Genomic DNA, 7133 nt, shown 5'->3' on the forward strand with positions numbered 1-7133 from the left:
ATTGCGCAGTGACTCGGCTAACTGCTGGCCTGCTGTGCAGTGAGACCGTATTGCTATATGAATAATATTATACATTTCCATAGTTTAGTTAGGTGAGGTATATAATGTACAGTGTATTTTGTCAACAACTGTACGTGTGTAACGTATTTATTGTGCTGAGCAATCATAAAACTGCTGCGAAGACGCACTGGCTGAGGCTCGCAGTAATTCCGCCTCCTTGTACCGGTTAATTCACCCCCCGCCGCAGAATGCACCCCCTGACGGGAGCGCCACACCAACCAAAGGCCACACCCAAACCCTCCACGTGCAAGACCGAATCCACCCAAAAAACGTCACTTAACAAGAGGCCAAAAAGTGCAAAAACAACAATGCTTGCGCCGAAAGAGCCGTGAACGACTGCAGGGACACAACATTAGGTACACCTGCAGACTGCAGCACGGATTTCATATTTCATTCATTCACAACTCCTCCAACACGAACACCACTGTTCCCGCACTTATAAGTAAAGGTAAGACCATAAAAACGTTTTTTTAATTAAATGTGCTTTTTTGTGTGCTACAGTTTGTATGTGTAAAGTTAAAGTAAAGTTAAAGCACCAATGATTGTCACACACACACTATGTGTGGTGAAATTTGTCCTCTGCATTTGACCCATGCCCTTGTTCACCCCCTGGGATGTGAGGGGAGCAGTGGGCAGCAGCGGCGCCGCGTCCGGGAATAATTTTTGGTGATTTAAACCCAATTCCAACCCTTGATTCTTAGTGCCAAGCAGGGAAGAATGCTGGTATGAGCTTTTAAACATAACCCGTTAACTGCTGCCAATCAAATGGTGAATAAGATACTCTTTAGGGTTCATATGTTTGTAAATCTGACTGTGATGAAGTCAGTGCCTCACCAGTCATGAACCTCACCGCACGTCACTGATATATATGTATATATGTATGTACAGTATATAGGTATATACAGTATAGGTGTAATATGATCAAACTTTTTTGTTCTTGTCAAAATTCTAGCAGCTGCATTTTGTACCAACCGTAATCTTTTAATGCTAGACCAGTGGTTCTTAACCTTGTTGGAGGTACCGAACCCCATCAATTTCATATGTGCATTCACCGAACCCGAACCGTAATCATAAAATGATGTTATTATATTAAAGAAATACTAATAAATATATATTTTACAAACGGAGAGTTACAGGAATGTACACATGATCCCATGTTTACATCTCATTGTGCAACATGTGAATGTTTTAGTGGGAACTAAATGCGATATCTGAAAGGGGTACATATTATTTCCAAAGTAGGACCCCCCACCCAGACATATAATACTAGTACATAGCTCATGAAAAACAATGTTATAGTCATTGTAAGTGGGCCAAAACACTTATATTAGAAAATAATCTCATGGAAATGACTGCTGTCATTTGATTACAATAATAAAACATTGAACTTGTTATTTAGTCAGGTTTGGGACAGGTGTGCTGCAGGTGTGACCACAGTGCATGTGCACGTCTGACGTCTCTCACATGTGCTCCACATGAATGCTCAAGGAGTTTTTGCGTTTGCTCACACATATGGAAAATTAGAGGGAACATTGTTTGGGGGTATCCATAATACGCCGACAGGGAGAAGTTTTTATTTACACGATGAGTCTGGCGTGTCTTGACCTCCGCGGCGGAGGTTCTGCCAAACCTCTGAGGCCGACTCACCGAACCCCTAGGGTTCGATCGAACCCAGGTTAAGAACCACTGTGCTAGACATAGGGAGGCCCGAAAATAACACGTTACAGTAATCGAGACGCGATGTAAAGAACGCATAACTAATGATCTCAGCGTCGCTAGTGAACAAAATGGAACACATTTTTGCGATATTACGGAGCTGAAAGAAGGCCAATTCAAAGATCCTCAATATGACCGAAGCCGTTGCTTTTTAAGGACCCACTGCTAAAATGCTAGTCAAAGATCCTCATTATAACTAGGCATCGGTACAGTTCACATTTGAACCAAATCGGTACCGGTATTCAACCGGTACATTTGTCTGTATTGATAAATATTTATTGTTGTTGATGATAAAAATCTATTTTTTTGTTTGCAACATTTAAAAATGAGCTGATTATAACAACTGCTGTCCAGTTGTTGTCTTTTGTTTCATTATCACAGGTATGATACTGAATTGCAGTTGCAAGTCCAAGACGTTAGATGGCAGTATGTATAGTATATGGTCAATTGGTCATCGAGGTATGTTGCCCCCTACAAAGTGTTAATACAGTAAGTGTAACTGCTCTGTAACAATGACGAGACTTTTTCCACTGTTCTCAGCTTTATTTATTTTCCTTCCAACCTGAAGGCGACAATCAGACAATGTCTGTATCCCGTTATTCTGTGGCTTACGCCCTCAGTAATGTAAAACTTTTCTGTTCTCATATACATCTTTAACACTTTACAATGAAAATGACAGATACAAATGGTCCGTAAAATATTAAATGTAAATTCAATGAATGAATTCAAAGCGCCATTCCATGGCAGAACAAAACATGCAGCATTTGCTATAGTTAAAACCTTAGAAAATAGAATAAAACCACAAACCTGCGGGCGACAATCAGACAATGTCGGTATCCCGTCTTTCTTTGGCTTACGCCTAAACACACAGAGTAACACTCGTTACCTACGCATGTAAGCACATGCATGCACGCACACACACACAGTCCATGTAACAAAGAGCAGCCGGTTGGCGCCAATATTAGCAATGTAAAATATTACCTGGAATCCGAACTTAAAACTAGGGAACAACACAGGTAAACATATTCACATTCTTGGTATACACATTCATTAATTAAAGACCTAATTTCCACCGAAAAACAAACAAAAATGTCGGTGGAATCGCCCGACCGGGACTCACCCTCAGCCATGTAAAACTTTTCTGTGAGGGGAAGAAGGGAGAGGCTACACAACCCTGAAGGACTACAGGGGCTCAGGAGGGACAAAAAGACATCAAACCATCTTCTCACAGGCAAGCAGAAAAGAAACTATTTAAAGATAAAATTCACAAACAAAATATAATAAATAACAAATGTGTATTTTAACTCTGTTACATAAGTACTGTGGATTGTTGGATTGTAACGTGCATCTTAGCTGTAGTTTTAATTAACACTTTTCAAGGTGTTGAAAGTAAAAAGTTAAAATTGCCAATGCTAATCAGTAGCATGTCAGTGGCAAAGCCAATGTATATTAGCATCAAGCTAGCTCATTCGTGGAAAAGTGGAGCCTTACTTTACTTACATTGTGCCGCTTTTTTTCAGCCAATTAGTAATGTTGGCATTGAAAATTGCAACATTTCCGAGAGTCTGCTCACGGTGCTGCTGGAGGGAAGTTCAGCAGACTAAGTCGGCAGCTGAGGTACCGAGGCACTAAAACATGGCGCCGTTGGGTTTTATGTGAATCGTTGCCCTGTAGGACCGGCGGTATTTGGTCAGTGCCCAAAAAGTACCACATTCGGTACCCTTCCCTAAATATAAGAAGAGCACTGAGCTGTCTTTAAGGAATCACTTGCAAAAACACTACTTAAAGATTTTGTATATGACCGCAATGCTCTAGGAATCAGCTTCAAAAATGAGCGAGTCAAAAAAACTTTTTTTGTTGGGGCGTGTTTAATGTAGGCATTATTTTTACGGACCAGCCTTGAACGTGTGGCAGATAAACACAGCAAAAACAAGTGTATGGGAAAAAAACCTCACCACAATGCTGAATTAGTGGGAGCTCTGGGCTTGTTTCAGGATGATGGTTTATTCTATATACCATTGTTTCAGGTTCATGGTATATTCTATATACCAGTGGTTCTCAAACTTTTTTCACCAAGTACCACCTCAGAAAAACACTTGGCTCTCCAAGTACCACCATAATGACCAGTATTAATCATTGCTACATACCAATGTTTCAGGTTAATAGTCTACTCTACATACCATTGTTTCAGGTTGATGGTATATCATATATAGTCTATTCTATATACCATCAACCTGCCAGGGACTGCAGATGGAAAGGAGCCTTTTGATACAATCTGGCACATTCACATTTTATATGTTTATTACTGTGCGTTGTCCTATAATGTCACAAAGATACTGTTTAACAAATATAACAATTGGCGACTTCCTATCAAGAGTTTTAATATACATCTATGAACAAGCTTATTGGTGTTTGTCTAGTGCAGTGGTTTGAAGTACCACCTCAGAAAACATGTGGCTCTTCAAGTCCCACCATAATGACCAGCATTAACATACATTAGAATAGTATGCCTAAGTATTCAATAAAAACAAAGCAGAGGTTTTATTTAACAAGTATATTTTATATAAAAAATAAAACACCCCAAAGGGAATAAGCGGTAGAAAATGGATGGATGGACTATACTTGAATTGAGTGACTATTTGGCCTACCACTGGAAAGAGCCAGCATATCACTAGTGGTACCTGTACTACAGTTTAAGAATCACTGGTCTAGTTGGACAGTCGAAAGTAAGGTTGGAGAAAATTTGTAAATCATTTTAAGTTTCTGTGCGGCCCAGTACCAAATTCGTAACAAACCGGTACCAGTCCTCAAACCGGTGGTTGGAGACCACTGCTCTATGTGATAGAAGTGCTCTGCTCTTTTAGGACCGAACGAACATAATTAGGGATGGGAATTGTACAAAAAATTCTGATTAAATTCCAATTCTTGGGGTGACTCTTTTATTCAGACTCAATTCTCGATTCAAACCAATTCTCGCAATATATTGTTTGATATAAAAATGATAACAAAACATTTTCAAGATAACTTGGTGCATGGTTACTAAAGCTTCTTTTGCCTGTTGACGTAAGCGTGAAGATAGCCTAAACTACGTCTTTTTAAAAAATTTAAAAATAAATTTAAAAATAAGAAAAATAAGAATTGCAATTCGGATGTGAATGGATTTTTTTTTTAAACCCTAACAAAAATGTTTGTTTTTCTTAAAAAAAAAATAAACAGCTGTAAAATACTGGTCAAAGATTATATAACAGGAGCCCTTCACTGTTTTAGGCCCTACAGAAACTAGCAAACTAACAATACAGGGTTGTGATTGATATTAGTTACTAAGGTAGCTAAATAACTGATGCTAACAGACTACTACTTCCCCCTGTTGGCATGGGGTGTCACTTCTTGTCATAGGACGCAAATGCTAAAAAATACAAATTTCTTCTAAGCAGTAATGAATAGGATTTTTGCATGTTTTCATTGTCAAAAGTTGGGATGGGTACCTAGAAAACCACTTTTTGGTGCCCTCTGTTGTGATGGCACTCCCTCAAAAATGCACTAAATGATATTAGCAGCCTTCCCACATATTGTGTTTGTGACACACCGTAAATGAATATTCGTATCTCCTGATAGTTTTCTTGCCGACAAGCTCCTTTTGCGCTGAAATGTCCCGCTGTTCGATGCGCGGCCATGTTCCCTGGTGCGTGATGATGCACCAAAGGGACGCGATCTCAAAGCGAGCTTTATCTGCACCGCCGGGTGCCTGAAGGGGCCGAGGATTACGAGCTGATCCAGCGTGGCTACAGAGGCAGGCTGAAAGTCTCACTCCAGTGTTTGCAGATGCTCCACTTTTTATTATGCCATGATGCTCGCTGTCATCACACATTAGAAAATGGCTGCTGAACTCTGTCTAAGAGTTTTTGGGTTGCTAGGCGCTGGTTTAGTAGCCTGGTAGTTAAAGGGTTACTCTTCGGTCCATCCATTCCCATTGTTTTTTCTCCAAATTACTTATTTTACTATACTTGGATTGATAAAAAATAAATATCTAAATTAGAAAGTGTCCTGGTGCAACTTTATCACTTCCAATATGACACCGATATTGCAGCTTTAGGTATTGGCCGATACAGTATCAGCAGGAATCATAGTAAATACTTTACTTATTTTATAGTGTGGAATGTTTGAAAAAGGTTTTGATCAAGTGAAATTACTTAAAGATACTTGTCTAGATTGACACATGTGGTGTTTTAGACTGCAGTATTGTATAGGACACGTATTACATATGTCTAGCTTGTGTGCTATTGTCTGCTTAGCTGTTGTGTAGCTGCTCGCTCCAATTAGCTTACATCCTACCTTTTTGTCTTTTGTAAATGACTTCACTAAAATACAAGAAAACTCCAACCATGTGTGCTTATTGGAGGATGTTTAGCTGTTAACCTACTGCAGGACTGCTTGTATCAAAGTTTATGTTGGAAACTTTACGTGCAAGGCCATGCTGGGTTTTTTTGCTGATACCGTATCTGACCAATATTCCATATCAGTACTGAATCTGGACACTCCTAACCTAAATATCTGCTTGTCATCTTGACTTATAATTTCAAAGCAAGTTATCCATTGGTAAAAATGATAATAAATATGAGGCAGTTATACATTTACAATTCATATACAGTATATTTATTGTTACAAGCGCCTCTCTGAGGGCAGCCATAATTGGGATGTGGCCCATAATGAAAACAAGTTTGACGCCCCTGAGTTAATAATTGGGTGCAGACACTTGCTGTTTTTTCAGTTAATTAAAATAATGGAGCCTTAGCTTGGAGCTATGTGATGAATTTGAGCACGTCAGCATAAATGTTGAAAGAATGTGGTAACTTCGCCAGCCTGGTAACATCTGCAAAAACAGAAAAATCCTTCCTATTTCTTTTTTTTCCACACACAAGAAGGATCTTTCTCGGTGTGTCGGATGCATCCACTTTCTCTTTTTTCGGTTCATTAAATAATTGAAATCTTGGCTATTATATTTTAGCTACAAAGGTACTGTCGAGCTATAGTAAGATAATTATGAGCACATCAGCATAAAAGTTCAAAGGAATCACTAAGCTTTCCAGCCCAGGGAACCACATGGCATTCATTATATATATGTATATATATATATATCATACCTGCCAACTACTCCGGTTTTCCCGTAATTAGTACGGTTTTCATCAACCTATTCCGGGTTACGGTTGCAGTGATTAAAAAATACGGTTTTTCATTAATTAAAAAAAATATTTAAAAAAAAGTTTTATTCACGAAATCGCGTAACAACAATGACAATCGACACTGCTTCCCGTAACTTCCTATCGAGCCATTCCGAATGCCATGTGTAACACGGGTGG

The 7133-nt window shown here is 39.1% G+C and overlaps 1 protein-coding gene across 5 annotated transcripts in view; it reads left to right on the forward strand.

Annotated features, from left to right (window-relative positions):
- The window catches only part of LOC133609544 (RNA-binding Raly-like protein), a 324683-nt gene that overhangs the window by 255634 nt on the left and 61916 nt on the right, over positions 1-7133 (forward strand). The gene's annotated exons all lie outside the window — the stretch shown is intronic.

The sequence above is a fragment of the Nerophis lumbriciformis genome, linkage group LG07 (assembly GCF_033978685.3).
Source record: "Nerophis lumbriciformis linkage group LG07, RoL_Nlum_v2.1, whole genome shotgun sequence".
NCBI classification, from domain to species: domain Eukaryota; kingdom Metazoa; phylum Chordata; class Actinopteri; order Syngnathiformes; family Syngnathidae; genus Nerophis; species Nerophis lumbriciformis.